The sequence below is a fragment of the Oncorhynchus gorbuscha genome, unplaced genomic scaffold, assembly GCF_021184085.1.
Source record: "Oncorhynchus gorbuscha isolate QuinsamMale2020 ecotype Even-year unplaced genomic scaffold, OgorEven_v1.0 Un_scaffold_778, whole genome shotgun sequence".
Lineage (NCBI taxonomy): Eukaryota > Metazoa > Chordata > Actinopteri > Salmoniformes > Salmonidae > Oncorhynchus > Oncorhynchus gorbuscha.
In genome coordinates, this window is record NW_025745808.1 from 177,501 (window position 1) to 194,836 (window position 17,336).

Genomic DNA, 17,336 nt, shown 5'->3' on the forward strand with positions numbered 1-17,336 from the left:
GGGGACAAAGAATACTCAATCATTCATTCAATAAATCAATGTATTTATATAGCCCTTTTTACATCAGCTGAGCTTTTACAGTAACCCAGCCTAAACCCTAACCATTTTACAGTAACCTCAGCCTAAACCCTAACCCTTTTACAGTAACCTAGCCTAAAACCTAACCATTTTACAGTAACCTCAGCCTAAACCCTAACCCTTTTACAGTAACCTAGCCTAAACCCTAACCCTTTTACAGTAACCTCAGCCTAAACCCTAACCCTTTTACAGTAACCTCAGCCTAGACCATAACCCTTTTACAGTAACCTCCGCCTAAACCCTAACCCTTTCACAGTAACCCAGCCTAAACCCTAACCCTTTACAGTAACTCAGCCTAAACCCTAACCCTTTCACAGTAACCTCAGCCTAAACCCTAACCCTTTTACAGTAACCTCAGCCTAAACCCTAACCCTTTTACAGTAACCTCAGCCTAAACACTTTTACAGTAACCTCAGCCTAAACACTTTTACAGTAACCTCAGCCTAAACGCTAACCCTTTCACAGTAACCTCAGCCTAAACCCTAACCCTTTTACAGTAACCTCAGCCTAAACCCTACCCATTTTACAGTAATCCAGCCTAAACCCTAACCCTTTTACAGTAACCTCAGCCTAAACCCTAACCCTTTTACAGTAACCTCAGCCTAAACCCTAACCCTTTCACAGTAACCTCAGCCTAAACCCTAACCCTTTTACAGTAACCTCAGCCTAAACCCTAACCCTTTTACAGTAACCTCAGCCTAAACACTTTTACAGTAACCTAAGCCTAAACACTTTTACAGTAATCTCAGCCTAAACCCTAACCATTTCACAGTAACCTCAGCCTAAACCCTAACCCTTTTACAGTAACCTCTGCCTAAACCCTAACCCTTCTACAGTAACCTCAGCCTAAACCCGAACCCTTTTACAGTAACCCAGCCTAAACCCTATCCCTTTTAAAGTAACCTCAGCCTAAAACCTAACCCTTTCACAGTAACCACAACCTAAACCCTTTTACAGTAACCTCAGCCTAACCCCTAACCCTTTTACAGTAGCCTAACCCCTAACCCATTTTTTACAGTAACTCCAGCCTAACCCCTAACCCTTTCACAGTAACCTCAGCCTAACCCCTAACCCTGTTTTTTACAGTAACCCAGCCTAACCCCTAACCCTTTTACAGTAACCTCAGCCTAAACCCTTTTACAGTAAACAATGCTATCTATGCTCCCATATGAAAAAACAACTGCTCCCATATGAAGAAAAACAACTGTGAAAGTTATTCCTCTTGTTAGACTCGTTCTCTTTGATAGGCGTCTTGATTTTGAGCTTAGAAACAGTAAAACGTAAGAAAATATACATCACTTCAAAAGCAACTACATTATTGGCCCGAATGTCATACCTTTTCACAGCTTGGCAGCTCTAGTCTTCATCACTATGACTTTGATCTCATTAAACTACGTGCACAGACACAGCACCTCTCAGCAGGGTGATCAATTAACATAGGATCATTTTTTGCCTGACATTTCACATTTCTGGGGGGATTTTCCTGGACATTATAAATGAAATGGGTGCCTCAGATATCAAAATGCAAAGCCTACAACTGGGATGAAATGCAGACAGACTTAGAGGCACAGCGTCGAGGTCAAAGCCAACGTCAAGCCTTTAAAAACATCCCATCTCTGCTCAGCAGGGAGCTGCATGTAGATTGACTAGATTTGAAACCATTTTGTCCGTTTTGACTGACGACTAAAAGACCTTGACCAGAGAGATTATAGCCACAGTTCACACAGCTAACTGAAGAATAGCTTAGTATCCAGCTGGTTTGGTAGAGGGGGAGAGTGAGACGAGGGGAGACGGGGGAGGGTGAGACGGGGGGAGGGGGAGAGTGAGACGAGGGGAGACGGGGGGAGAAGGGGAGGGGAGAGTGAGACGAGGGGAGACGGGGGGAGAAGGGGAGGGGAGAGTGAGACGAGGGGAGACGGGGGGAGGGGGAGAGTGAGACGAGGGGAGACGGGGGAAGGGGAGAGTGAGACGAGGGGAGACGGGGGGGGGGAGAGTGAGACGAGGGGAGACGAGGGAGGGGGAGAGTGAGACGAGGGGAGACGGGGGGAGGGGGAGACGAGGGGAGACGGGGGGAGGGGGGAGGGGGAGAGTGAGACGAGGGGAGAAGGGGAGGGGGAGACGGGGGGGGGGGGGAGAGTGAGACGAGGGGAGATGGGGGGAGGGGAGATGGGGGGAGGGGGAGAGTGAGACGAGGGGAGAAGGGGAGGGGAGATGGGGGGAGGGGGAGAGTGAGACGGGGGGAGACGAGGGAGGGGGAGATGTGGGGAGACGGGGGAGGGGGAGACGGGGAGAGTGAGACGAGCGGAGACGGGGAGATGAGGGGAGACGGGGAGGAGGAGGGGGAGACGGGGAGAGTGAGACGAGGGGAGATGGGAGAGGGGGAGAGTGAGACGAGGGGAGATGGGGGAGGGGGAGGCGGGGGAGTGGGAGAGTGAGACGAGGGGAGACGGGGAGGGGGAGAGTGATACGAGGGGAGACGGGGGAGGGGGAGGCGGGGGAGAGTGAGACGAGGGGAGACGGGGAGAGTGAGACGAGGGGAGACGGGGGGAAAAGGGGAGGGGGAGAGTGAGACGAGGGGAGACGGCGGAGGGGGAGATGGGGGGAGGGGGAGAGTGAGACGAGGGGAGACGGGGGGAGGGGGAGACGGGGGGAGGGGGAGAGTGAGACGAGGGGAGACGGGGGAGGGGGAGAGTGAGACGAGGGGAGACGGGGGGAGAGTGAGACGAGGGGAGACGAGGGAGGGGGAGACGGGGGGAGAGTGAGACGAGGGGAGACGGGGGGAGGGGGAGAGTGAGACGAGGGGAGAAGGGGAGGGGGAGACGGGGGGAGGGGGAGAGTGAGACGAGGGGAGATGGGGGAGGGGAGATGGGGGGAGGGGGAGAGTGAGACGAGGGGAGAAGGGGAGGGGAGATGGGGGGGGGGGAGAGTGAGACGGGGGAGACGAGGGAGGGGGAGATGGGGGAGACGGGGGAGGGGGAGACGGGGAGAGTGAGACGAGGGGAGACGGGGAGATGAGGGGAGACGGGGAGGGGGAGACGGGGAGAGTGAGACGAGGGGAGAGGGGAGAGGGGGAGAGTGAGACGAGGGGAGATGGGGGAGGAGGAGGCGGGGGGGAGTGGGAGAGTGAGACGAGGGGAGACGGGGAGGGGGAGAGTGATACGAGGGGAGACGGGGGAGGGGGAGGCGGGGGAGAGTGAGACGAGGGGAGACGGGGGGAGGGGGAGAGTGAGACGAGGGGAGAAGGGGAGGGGGAGATTGGGGGAGACGGGGGGAGGGGGAGACGGGGAGAGTGAGACGAGGGGAGACGGGGGGAGATGGGGAGGGGGAGACGGGGAGAGTCAGACGAGGGGAGATGGGAGAGGGGGAGAGTGAGACGAGGGGAGATGGGGGAGGGGGAGGCGGGGGGGAGTGGGAGAGTGAGACGAGGGGAGACGGGGAGGGGGAGAGTGATACGAGGGGAGACGGGGGAGGGGGAGGCGGGGGAGAGTGAGACGAGGGGAAACGGGGAGGGGGAGACGGGGGGAGTGAGACGAGGGGAGAAGGGGAGGGGGAGAGTGAGACGAGGGGAGAAGGGGAGGGGGAGAGTGAGACGAGGGGAGACGGGGGAGGGGGAGGCGGGGGAGGGGGAGAGTGAGACGAGGGGAGACGGGGAGGGGGAGACGGGGGAGGGGGAGAGTGAGACGAGGGGAGAAGGGTAGAGTGAGACGAGGGGAGACAGGGGAGGGGGAGACGGGGGGAGGGGGAGAGTGAGACGAGGGGAGACGGGGGAGACAGGGGGAGGGGGAGAGTGAGACGAGGGGAGAAGGGGAGGGGGAGAGTGAGACGAGGGGAGAAGGGGAGGGGGAGAGTGAGACGAGGGGAGACGGGGGGAGGGGGAGAGTGAGACGAGGGGAGACGGGGGAAGGGGAGAGTGAGACGAGGGGAGACGGGGGAGGGGGAGACAGGGGGAGGGGGAGAGTGAGACGAGGGGAGAAGGGGAGGGGGAGAGTGAGACGAGGGGAGAAGGGGAGGGGGAGACGGGGGGAGGGGGAGGGCTACCTGACATGATGACTCCTTGCTGTCCCCAGTCCACCTGGCCATGCTGCTGCTCCAGTTTCAACTGACCTGAGCCCTAGGACCGTGCCCCAGGACTACCTGACATGATGGCTCCTTGCTGTCCCCAGTCCACCTGACTGTGCTGCTGCTCCAGTTTCAACTGTTCTGCCTTATTATTATTCGACCATGCTGGTCATTTATGAACATTTGAACATCTTGGTCATGTTCTGTTATAATCTCTACCCGGCACAGCCAGAAGAGGACTGGCCACCCCACATAGCCCGGTTCCTCTCTAGGTTTCTTCCTAAGTTTTGGCCTTTCTAGGGAGTTTTTCCTAGCCACCGTGTTTTTACACCTGCATTGTTTGCTGTTTGGGGTTTTAGGCTGGGTTTCTGTACAGCACTTTGAGATATCAGCTGATGTACGAAGGGCTATATAAATAAATTTGCTTTGATTTGATTTGATTTAATTTGGGAGAGTGAGACGGGGGAGGGGGAGACGGGGGGAGGGGGAGAGTGAGACGAGGGGAGACGGGGGAGGGGGAGACGGGGGGAGGGGGAGAGTGAGACGAGGGGAGAAGGGGAGGGGGAGAGTGAGACGAGGGGAGAAGGGGAGGTGGAGAGTGAGACGAGGGGAGAAGGGGGAGACGGGGGAGGGGGAGAGTGAGACGAGGGGAGACGAGGGAGGGGGAGACGGGGGGGGGGGGGGAGTGAGACGAGGGGAGGGGGGAGGGGGAGACGAGGGGAGACGGGGGAGGGGGAGACGGGGGGGGGGGAGAGTGAGACGAGGGGAGACGGGGGAGGGGGAGACGGGGGGGGAGTGAGACGAGGGGAGAAGGGGAGGGGAGATGGGGGGGGAGGGGGAGAGTGAGATGAGGGGAGACGAGGGAGGGGAGAGTGAGACGAGGGGAGACGGGGGGAGAGGGGAGACGGGGGGAGAGTGAGACGAGGGGAGAAGGGGAGTGAGACGAGGGGAGACGAGGGGAGTGAGACGAGGGGAGAAGGGGAGTGAGACGAGGGGAGACGAGGGAGGGGGAGAGTGAGACGAGGGGAGACGAGGGAGGGGGAGAGTGAGACGAGGGGAGACGAGGGAGGGGGAGAGTGAGACGAGGGGAGACGGGGGAGGGGGAGACGGGGGGAGGGGGAGAGTGAGACGAGGGGAGAAGGGGAGGGGAGATGAGACGAGGGAGATTTTCATACATATCTGTTTTACCATTTAGAAATGAATGCAAAAGAATAAGTATGAATAAGTATTTGGACACATGTTATTATAGTGTATAGCATGTTGGTAAAAGTTTAGTGTTTGGTCCCATATTCTTAGCACACAAATGACAACATCAAGCTTGTGACTCTACACACTATGTGGATGCATTCGTAGTTTGCTTTGGTTGTGCTTCAGATTAACTTTCAGAAATTAATGGTAATTTGAGTCACTTTTATTGTAAATAAGAATAGAATATGTTTCTGAACACTTATACATACATATTGAACCTTTATTTAACGAGGCAAGTCAGTTAAGAACAAATTCTTATTTACAATGACGGCCTACCCCGGCCAAACCCGGGCGACGCTCGGCCAATTGCGCGCTGCCCAATCACGGCCGGTTGTGATACAGCCTGGATTTGAACCAGGGTGTCTGTAGCACTGAGATGCAGTGCCTTAGACCGCTGCACCAATCGGGAGCCCCATCCAATAGATGTGAATACCTCCACGGTCATGGATAATCATGGTAGCGTCAGGTCTCTCATTCAGAAGACGGTGTGTGGGAGCAGAGCCATCTTTGAATTAGTTCTGTGTAAAATAATATTTAATCAGTGGAGGCTCCTCCTCCGAGGAGGAAGGGGAGGACAATCCTCCTCACTGAATTTCATAAAAATGTAAATAGTGATACGCTAAAAAAGTTATTATTTTTTAGATAAAACTAAATATAATCACATCACCAAATAATTGATTAAAACACACTGTGTAGCAATGAAGGTGTACAGTAGCCTCAGAAGCACTCTGTAGGGTAGAACCATGGTGTAGCAGGAGGACTGCTCGCTTCCGCCCTCCTCTGGGTACATTGACTTCAATACAAAACCTAGGAGGCTCATGGTTCTCACCCCCCTTCCATAGACTTACACAGCAATTATAACAACTTCCGGAGAATGTCCTCCAACCTATCAGAGCTCTTGCAGCATGAACTGACATGTTGCCCACCCAATCAAAAGATCAGAGAATGAATCTAGTACTGAAAGCCTAAGTTACAGCTAGCTAGCACTGCAGTGCATAACATGATGAATCTAGTACTGAAAGCCTAAGTTACAGCTAGCTAGCACTGCAGTGCATAACATGATGAATCTAGTACTGAAAGCAAAAGCTACAGCTAGCTAGCACTGCAGTGCATAACATGAACAACTTAATTTCTTCAAAACGTATTTTTTTCCAGATTTAATGAGAAGCAAGAGAGAGAGAGAGAGAGAGTGAGTGAGAGAGAGAGATAGCTCTGTATACTTCGTAGTATATTTTTTTCACTTTCACGTACTCAGCTAGCGTATGCAGCTAGCTAGTTTAGCCTACTCAAACACCCAGCTCAAACAGAGAGGGATGCTATGTTAGCTAGCTGGCTATGGCTATCCAACAGAGAGGGATGCTATGTTAGCTAGCTGGCTATGGTTACCCAACAGAGAGGGATGCTATGTTAGCTAGCTGGCTATGGTTATCCAACAGAGAGGGATGCTATGTTAGCTAGCTGGCTATGGTTACCCAACAGAGAGGGATGCTATGTTAGCTAGCTGGCTATGGTTATCCAACAGAGAGGGATGCTATGTTAGCTAGCTGGCTATGGTTACCCAACAGAGAGGGATGCTATGTTAGCTAGCTGGCTATGGTTATCCAACAGAGAGGGATGCTATGTTAGCTAGCTGGCTATGGTTATCCAACAGAGAGGGATGCTATGTTAGCTAGCTGGCTATGGCTATCCAACAGAGAGGGATGCTATGTTAGCTAGCTGGCTATGGCTATCCAACAGAGAGGGATGCTATGTTAGCTAGCTGGCTATGGCTATCCAACAGAGAGGGATGCTATGTTAGCTAGCTGGCTATGGTTATCCAACAGAGAGGGATGCTATGTTAGCTAGCTGGCTATGGTTATCCAACACTGGAACTCTTCCAAGTCAAAGTAAACATTTTGTTTTATTAATTTATTGCTAAACTGCTTGCTGCTGACTGTACACTGTACTGCATGATTGTAGCGGGTTTACTAACGCGTTAGTTTGAGTACTTCTAGCCAACTATGACGGACAACAATGTATGCTGTGTGTAGCGGCTAGCGGTCATGATATGAAGGTTTAGCTTGGAAATGTTTTTTTTTGTCTGGTCACACACAGCTGATGTGTTGTGCACTGGAGTCCACAAGCGAAGGGAGAAGTTGAGAGGAGAAGAGCAAGTAGATAGATGTAAGAAGGAATTATATATACAACGAGCTGCTTGTATGTGGCTGCTATGAAAGCGAACTGTGTTTGCGCGTGATCAGTGGTGTATTCATTGCGTTGAAAAACGTTTCTTAAACGAAAGCAAATGAAACAGGGATAAACATACCTGAATTTGTCCAATAGAAACTCTTGTTTGCAACTGTTGGACTAATGACTACACTCTAGATCAGCTAGACGCAGGCAGGAGTGTTGAAGGCGGAATGTGTCACCTTGATTACTCAAATTTCTCTCTACCTGTGCACCTACGTTGTAAACTTTCATAGTCTAGGTTGTATCAACATCATGATGGGTACAGGGAACATTACAGTATCATGTAGTAGCCTAAACCTATCGATGTTACATTGAGCTGGGTGAATGGAATATGAATGACAGCCATCCAATATGCTGTAAAAGAAATAAGGCCATGTTAAAATAAATAAATCATCCTCCCTAATCTCAAACGGCACCGACTGTCACTGTAAAACATATACTTTTTTCCTGTATATTCTTATCCCATAAATCAGGGTTCAGACAGACAGTGGCAAGTCAAATTCAAGGACTTTCACGTATTTTTTCAATAACTAATATTTATTTTCAAGGACCGCCAGGTCGCAGTTGAAAATGAGAACTTGTTCTCAACTAGCCTACCTGGTTAAATAAAGGTGAAATAATATATATATATATGTTTTAAATATATTTGTAATTGTTCATATTATGCCATTGCTTCTAGTCGCCACCAGATGGCAGTATATCCCCACAACCTCATGAGAGAAAAAAAAAACATCTTAGTATTTATCACTACCTTACAAGTTCTACTCAATAATACTTTGTTTCACTACTTGCTTACTACATACACGAGTGGTAAGTCAGGCCTGATGATGTTGTAAGTTGTTATGAGTAGTGATGAGCAGAGTTGTTATATGAGTAGTGATGAGCAGAGTTGTTATATTTGAGTAGTGATGAGCAGAGTTGTAATATGAGTAGTGATGAGCAGAGTTGTAATATGAGCAGAGTTGTAATATGAGTAGTGATGAGCAGAGCAGAGTAGTGATGAGCAGAGTTGTTATATGAGTAGTGATGAGCAGAGTTGTAATATGAGTAGTGATGAGCAGAGTTGTAATATGAGTAGTGATGAGCAGAGTTGTTATATGAGTAGTGATGAGCAGAGTTGTAATATGAGTAGTGATGAGCAGAGTTGTAATATGAGTAGTGATGAGCAGAGTTGTAATATGAGTAGTGATGAGCAGAGTTGTAATATGAGTAGTGATGAGCAGAGTTGTAATATGAGTAGTGATGAGCAGAGTTCTGGGACATGTCTACTGGTGAACACACGTCCCATTCACATTACTACACAATTCCAGCTTAATGACTGTGTTTTTATTGGACATTTGGGAATCTATTCCTTAATAGCTACCGAAAAGCATCTTGCTTCCGACTGGCAGCTTTAGTGTTGCCGGTCGGGAGAACGGTCACCAGAACGAGGAGCACGGAATATCGCGGGCGCCCCATAAATGAGGCGATTGGCCCCAAAAAAAACTCTGGACGTTTTTGCAGAGAAATGTGACATAATGTCGATGTGTAAAGTGTTGGTCCCATGTTTCATGAGCTGAAATAAAAGATCCCAGAAATGTTTAATACGCACAAATGTTCATATGTAATAATTTGTCCAGCATTTTAGCTATGGATGTGCTGTTTTGGCAGCTCCTAATAGGTCAGTTCTGTATGTGTGTGGAATGAGCTCGCCTGGCAACCACAGCACCAAACACATGAGGAAATACAGCTTGGTTGTCTGTCTGGAAATTCATTCGCAAGACCAATCCATTTTTCTAATATTTTCCATTAAACATATTTGATCCTTATCTGCTCTCCTCTCATTTTAATTCAAGTACTTTAAGCAGCTCACTCACCTTGTGAGAACCCTGATAAATGGATCAAATTGAGGGGGCACTTCAATGTCCCCTTCCAGACCTGCCCGTTTTCCCACACGTGTTGGGGCTGGAAGGGGACAACTCTGAGGAGGTAGACTACACTCAGTAGGGTCTAGGGATGCAACATTCCCACCCTACACATCATAGGAGAACCCTTTTTGGTTCCAGGTGGAACTCTTTTGGGTTCCATGTAGAACCCCTCTGTGGAAAGGGTTCTACCTGGAATCAAAAAGGGTTCTACCTGGAACCAAAAATAATTATTTAAAGGGTTCTCCTATGGGGACAGCCGAAGAACCCTTTTCGGTTCTAGATAGCACCTTTTTTCCCCCAAGAGTGTACGGGCCCTGGTCAAAAGTAGTGCACTATAAAGGGAATAGGGATTTGGGATGCAACCAAAACACCAGGACATTTCCTGTCTTTCTCTATGGTTCTAACTGTGTAGGCACACAGAATACTACGATTATGTAACAGTCAAAACACCAGGACATTTCCTGTCTATCTCTATGGTTCTATCTGTGTAGGCACACAGAATACTACGATTATGTAACAGTCAAAACACCAGGACATTTCCTGTCTATCTCTATGGTTCTATCTGTGTAGGCACACAGAATACTACGATTATGTAACAGTCAAAACACCAGGACATTTCCTGTCTTTCTCTATGGTTCTATCTGTGTAGGCACACAGAATACTACGATTATGTAACAGTCAAAAACCAGGACATTTCCTGTCTATCTCTATGGTTCTATCTGTGTAGGCACACAGAATACTACGATTATGTAACAGTCAAAACACCAGGACATTTCCTGTGTATCTCTATGGTTCTATCTGTGTAGGCACACAGAATACTACGATTATGTAACAGTCAAAAAACCAGGACATTTCCTGTCTATCTCTATGGTTCTATCTGTGTAGGCACACAGAATACTACGATTATGTAACAGTCAAAACACCAGGACATTTCCTGTCTTTCTCTATGGTTCTATCTGTGTAGGCACACATAATACTACGATTATGTAACAGTCAAAAAACCAGGACATTTCCTGTCTATCTCTATGGTTCTATCTGTGTAGGCACACAGAATACTACGGTTATGTAACAGTCATTGAAATGAAACTGGTTGATTTCTACCTCTCTATAAGAAGAAATCAAAGCCGCCTCCCACCAACATGTCATTGTGTGCGTTGTGTTTGGGTGCAGTCGTCTGAACGAGGCCTGTGGGGAAGTACAGACGGTTGTTGCTGAACGCAGAAAGACGGGTAGAAATCACTGTGTTTGTCTTTCCTTTCCTGTTTTCTCTCACCTCACTGGAGACATACTGATTCTTTCTGTTTCTCCTCCTCGTACTGTCTGGCACTGGGATCTGTCTGGCACTGAGATCTGTCTGGCACTGAGATCTGTTTCTCCTCCTCATACTGTCTGCCACTGGGATCTGTCTGGCACTGAGATCTGTTTCTCCTCCTCATACTGTCTGCCACTGGGATCTGTCTGGCACTGGGATATCTGGCACTGGGATCTGTTTCTCCTCCTCATACTGTCTGGCACTGGGATCTGTTTCTCCTCCTCATACTGTCTGGCACTGGGATCTGTCTGGCACTGGGATCTGTCTAGCACTGGGATCTGTTTCTCCCCCTCATACTGTCTGGCACTGGGATCTGTCTGGCACTGGGATCTGTTTCTCCTCCCCATACTGTCTGGCACTGGGATCTGTCTGGCACTGGGATCTGTCTGGCACTGGCATCTGTTTCTCCTCCTCGTACTGTCTGGCACTGGGATCTGTTTCTCCTCCTCATATTGTCTGGCACTGGGATCTGTCTGGCACTGGGATCTGTCTGGCACTGGGATTTGTTTCTCCTCCTCATACTGTCTGGCACTGGGATCTGTTTCTCCAACCCCCCTCTCCCTCCACCCCAGACACAGTGAATCTACCCCACCCCTACCAACCCCCCTCTCCCTCCACCCCAGACACAGTGATTCTACCCCACCCCTACCAACCCCCTCTCCCTCCACCCCAGACACAGTGATTCTACCCCACCACTACCCCACCCCTACCAACCCCCTCTCCCTCCACCCCAGACACAGTGATTCTACCCCACCACTACCAACCCCCTCTCCCTCCACCCCAGACACAGTGATTCTACCCCACCCCTACCAACCCCCTCTCCCTCCACCCCAGACACAGTGATTCTACCCCACCCCTACCAACCTCCCTCTCCCTCCACCCCAGACACAGTGCCTCTACCCCACCACTACCGACCCCCTCTCCCTCCACCCCAGACACAGTGCCTCTACCCCACCACTACCGACCCCCTCTCCCTCCACCCCAGACACAGTGCCTCTACCCCACCCCTACCAACCCCCTCTCCCTCCACCCCAGACACAGTGATTCTACCCCACCCCTACCAACCCCCTCTCCCTCCACCCCAGACACAGTGCCTCTACCCCACCCCTACCAACCCCCTCTCCCTCCACCCCAGACACAGTGATTCTACCCCACCCCTACCAACCCCCCTCTCCCTCCACCCCAGACACAGTGCCTCTACCCCATCCCTACCAACCCCCCTCTCCCTCCACCCCAGACACAGTGACGGAGCAGAGATCCAGAATAACACCATCCCCTGTAGTCAGAGCAGCCCAGGCTGAGGGAGGGTTAACAGGGATAATACCCAGAGGAAGGCTGTGATTTACTGTAATATGAACAGAAATGATCCAGAGAATGATGAAACCTGCTGTAATGTATTTATTAAACCTTTATTTAAAGGACCAGTGCAGTCAAAAATGTGATTTTCCTGTGTTTTATATATATTTCCACACTATGATGTTGGAATAATACTGTGAAATTGTGAAAATGATGATAAAGCCATGTTAGTGTTAGAGCTGTTTGAACAGACAGTCTGTTTTGGTGGGATGGAGTTTTGGTCTGCCTGATGACATCACCAGTTAATAGACCAACAAGAAAGAGCATTCCAAACCTCTCTGCCAATAAGAGAGGGAAGGGCAGGGTAGCCTAGTGGTTAGAGTGTAGGGGCGGCAGGGTAGCCTAGTGGTTAGAGTGTAGGGACGGCAGGGTAGCCTAGTGGTTAGAGTGTAGAGGTGGCAGGGTAGCCTAGTGGTTAGAGTGTAGGGACGGCAGGGTAGCCTAGTGGTTAGAGTGTAGAGGTGGCAGGGTAGCCTAGTGGTTAGAGTGTAGGGACGGCAGGGTAGCCTAGTGGTTAGAGTGTAGAGGTGGCAGGGTAGCCTAGTGGTTAGAGTGTAGGGACGGCAGGGTAGCCTAGGGTTAGAGTGTAGAGGTGGCAGGGTAGCCTAGTGGTTAGAGTGTAGGGACGGCAGGGTAGCCTAGTGGTTAGAGTGTAGAGGTGGCAGGGTAGCCTAGTGGTTAGAGTGTAGGACGGCAGGGTAGCCTAGTGGTTAGAGTGTAGAGGTGGCAGGGTAGCCTAGTGGTTAGAGTGTAGGGACGGCAGGGTAGCCTAGTGGTTAGAGTGTAGAGGTGGCAGGGTAGCCTAGTGGTTAGAGTGTAGGGACGGCAGGGTAGCCTAGTGGTTAGAGTGTAGAGGTGGCAGGGTAGCCTAGTGGTTAGAGTGTAGAGACGGCAGGGTAGCCTAGTGGTTAGAGTGTAGGGACGGCAGGGTAGCCTAGTGGTTAGAGTGTAGAGACGGCAGGGTAGCCTAGTGGTTAGAGTGTAGAGACGGCAGGGTAGCCTAGTGGTTAGAGTGTAGGGACGGCAGGGTAGCCTAGTGGTTAGAGTGTAGAGACGGCAGGGTAGCCTAGTGGTTGAGTGTAGAGGTAGGGACGGCAGGGTAGCCTAGTGGTTAGAGTGTAGGGACGGCAGGGTAGCCTAGTGGTTAGAGTGTAGAGACGGCAGGGTAGCCTAGTGGTTAGAGTGTAGGGACGGCAGGGTAGCCTAGTGGTTAGAGTGTAGAGACGGCAGGGTAGCCTAGTGGGAGTGTAGGGACGGCAGGGTAGCCTAGTGGTTAGAGTGTAGGGACGGCAGGGTAGCCTAGTGGTTAGAGTGTAGGGACGGCAGGGTAGCCTAGTGGTTAGAGTGTAGGGACGGCAGGGTAGCCTAGTGGTTAGAGTGTAGGGACGGCAGGGTAGCCTAGTGGTTAGAGTGTAGGGACGGCAGGGTAGCCTAGTGGTTAGAGTGTAGGGACGGCAGGTAGCCTAGTGGTTAGAGTGTAGGGACGGCAGGTAGCCTAGTGGTTAGAGTGTAGAGGTGGCCGGGTAGCCTAGTGGTTAGAGTGGAGGGACGGCAGGGTAGCCTAGTGGTTAGAGCGTTGGACTAGTAACTGGAAGGTTGCAAGTTCAAATCCCCGAGCTGACAAGGTACAAATCTGTCGTTCTGCCCCTGAACAGGCAGTTAACCCACTGTTCCTAGGCCGTCATTGAAAATAAGAATTTGTTCTTAACTGACTTGCCTAGTTATATAAAGATAAAAATACAAATAACAGCAAGCTTTAAGTTTACTCCTCCCCAGACAGTTCAGCAAAATTCTTGTTTGAGAAATTGCTTTTTGCTAAGAAGATATTTTTCTTTTTGACCATTTAAATTGAAAACAAGCACAACAAGGTCATTTTTTTAAACCCAGAAATGATTTGAAATTCAGATAAAAATGGCTACATTGAACCTTTAACCATGTGGGTCTCGTTGAGTTAAAACCGTATTTTTCAAGAGACACCTGGACCAAGACAGCAGCAGCAACACATTAGTTTCAGACAGTAATACTTGCTGCTGTGTAGCCTGGCAGCTGAATGAAGTGCTACGAAACCTCCTCGGTTGACTAGGAAAGACACTCAGGGTTACTCAGACCATGACATTCAACTCATACTGATGGAAAACTCACCGATTCCTCTTCCTGAATCATATGAACCAGATTGTCCAGGACAGGGGCCAGATTTCTGAGAAACAAAGAGAAACGGTAATGAGGTTCATAAAGACTAAAAACAATGACAATATGGAGACACAATGGTGTGTAACCGTATGTGTGTTTGTTAAGGGATGTGTTGTGTGTTTGTTAAGGGATGTGTTGTGTGTTTGTTAAGGGATGTGTTGTGTGTTTGTTAAGGGATGTGTTGTGTGTTTGTTAAGGGAGAGGTTGTGTGTTTGTTAAGGGATGTGTTGTGTGTTTGTTAAGGGATGTGTTGTGTGTTAAGGGATGTGTTGTGTGTTAAGGGATGTGTTGTGTGTTTGTTAAGGGATGTGTTGTGTGTTTGTTAAGGGATGTGTTGTGTGTTTGTTAAGGGATGTGTTGTGTGTTTGTTAAGGGATGTGTTGTGTGTTTGTTAAGGGAGAGGTTGTGTGTTTGTTAAGGGATGTGTTGTGTGTTACGGGATGTGTTGTGTGTTAAGGGATGTGTTGTGTGTTTGTTAAGGGATGTGTTGTGTGTTTGTTAAGGGATGTGTTGTGTGTTTGTTAAGGGAGGTGTTGTGTGTTTGTTAAGGGATGTGTGTTTGTTAAGGGAGAGGTTGTGTGTTTGTTAAGGGAGAGGTTGTGTGTTTGTTAAGGGATGTGTTGTGTGTTTGTTAAGGGATGTGTTGTGTGTTTGTTAAGGGAGGTGTTGTGTGTTTGTTAAGGGATGTGTTGTGTGAATGCTTCCGTCTCCAGCCAGACAGTAAGGATGTTGGTCCTAACCCAGCACTCCCCCAGTCCTGACCCAGCCCTCCCCCAGTCCTGACTCAGCCCTCCCCAGTCCTGACCCAGCCCTCCCCAGTCCTGACCCAGCCCTCCCCAGTCCTGACCCAGCCCTCCCCAGTCCTGACCCAGCCCTCCCCCAGTGCTGACCCAGCCCTCCCCCAGTGCTGACCCAGCCCTCCCCCAGTGCTGACCCAGCCCTCCCCCAGTGCTGACCCAGCCCTCCCCCCGTGCTGACCCAGCCCTCCCCCAGTCCTGAACCAGCCCTCCCCCAGTGCTGACCCAGCCCTCCCCAGTCCTGACCCAGCCCTCCCCAGTCCTGACCCAGCCCTCCCCCAGTCCTGACCCAGCCCCCCCCAGTCTTGACCCAGCCCTCCCCCAGTCCTGACCCAGCCCTCCCCCAGTGCTGACCCAGCCCTCCCCCGTGCTGTCCCAGCCCTTCCCCGTGCTGTCCCAGCCCTCCCCCAGTCCTGACCCAGCCCTCCCCCAGTGCTGACCCAGCCCTCCCCAGTGCTGACCCAGCCCTCCCCCAGTGCTGACCCAGCCCTCCCCCAGTGCTGACCCAGCCCTCCCCAGTGCTGACCCAGCCCTCCCCAGTCCTGACCCAGCCCTCCCCAGTGCTGACCCAGCCCTCCCCCAGTGCTGACCCAGCCCTCCCCCAGTACTGACCCAGCCCTCCCCCAGTGCTGACCCAGCCCTCCCCCAGTGCTGACCCAGCCCGCCCCCCCATCGTACTTGGACTTGATGTTGTTGAAGTTCTTCCCCAGTGAAAGGTGTCGGATGGATCGGTTCTTGGCCAGCCACACCAGCAGAGTGGACAGGTCAGAGTCCAGACCTGGAGGAAACACAAACCAATCATCTAAGAAGGCATTCTGGGAGCCAAAGCAGTGACACACCTGATTCACCCAATCAGCTAAAAAGGCATTCTGGGAGCCAAAGCAGTGACACACCTGAATCAACCAAGCATCTAAAAAGGCATTCTGGGAGCCAAAGCAGTAACACACCCGATTCAACCAATCAGCTAATCACAGTGTTTAAATAAATCATTATATTAGTCGAGTCAGCTGCACTACTGGGTTGGTTGGGCTGGAGGAAAAGCCTACAGCCAGACACCCACACAACCCTATATACCCAGACACCCACACAACCCTATATACCCAGACACCCACACAACCCTATATACCCACACAACTACACCCAGACACCCACACAACCCTATATACCCAGACACCCACACAACCCTATATACCCAGACACCCACACAACCCTATATACCCAGCCACCCACACAACCCTATATACCCAGCCACCCACACAACCCTATATACCCAGACACCCACACAACTACACCCAGCCACCCACACAACCCTATATACCCAGCCACCCACACAACCCTTCGGACACCCCTGCTTTATATTGGATAAACTGCATTCCCTTGTCTTGTTTTACCGTTGTCAGAGATGTCCAGACTGGAGATGTCTTAACATTATAGATATAGAGAAGCTAGATATAGTCTTACCGTTGTCAGAGATGTCCAGACTGGAGATGTTGTCTTAACATTATAGATATAGAGAAGCTAGATATAGTCTTACCGTTGTCAGAGATGTCCAGACTGGAGATGTTGGGGAGCTCAGCGATGCATCCCTCCAGGATCTGTGACCCCCCAGACCTGAGCTGTCAACAGAGAGACAAGATGAGATATGAGAAATAGAACAACAGCTTCCCTAGGGCTGCGATAACAATAGATGTAGATACAGAACAGTAGCTTCCCTAGGGGTGAGATAACAATAGATGTAGATACAGAACAGCAGCTTCCCTAGGGCTGGGATAACAATAGATGTAGATACAGAACAGTAGCTTCCCTAGGGCTGGGATAACAATAGATGTAGATACAGAACAGTAGCTTCCCTAGGGCTGGGATAACAATAGATGTAGATACAGAACAGCAGCTTCCCTAGGGCTGGGATAACAATAGATGTAGATACAGAACAGTTGCTTCCCTAGGGCTGGGATAACAATAGATGTAGATACAGAACAGTTGCTTCCCTAGGGCTGGGATAACAATAGATGTAGATACAGAACAGTTGCTTCCCTAGGGCTGGGATAACAATAGATGTAGATACAGAACAGTTGCTTCCCTAGGGCTGGGATAACAATAGATGTAGATACAGAACAGCAGCTTCCCTAGGGCTGGGATAACAATAGATGTAGATACAGA

At 50.6% G+C, this 17,336-nt stretch overlaps 1 pseudogene; it reads right to left on the bottom strand.

Moving 5' to 3' along the window:
- The window catches only part of LOC124020239, a 93,315-nt pseudogene that overhangs the window by 53,985 nt on the left and 21,994 nt on the right, over positions 1-17,336 (bottom strand).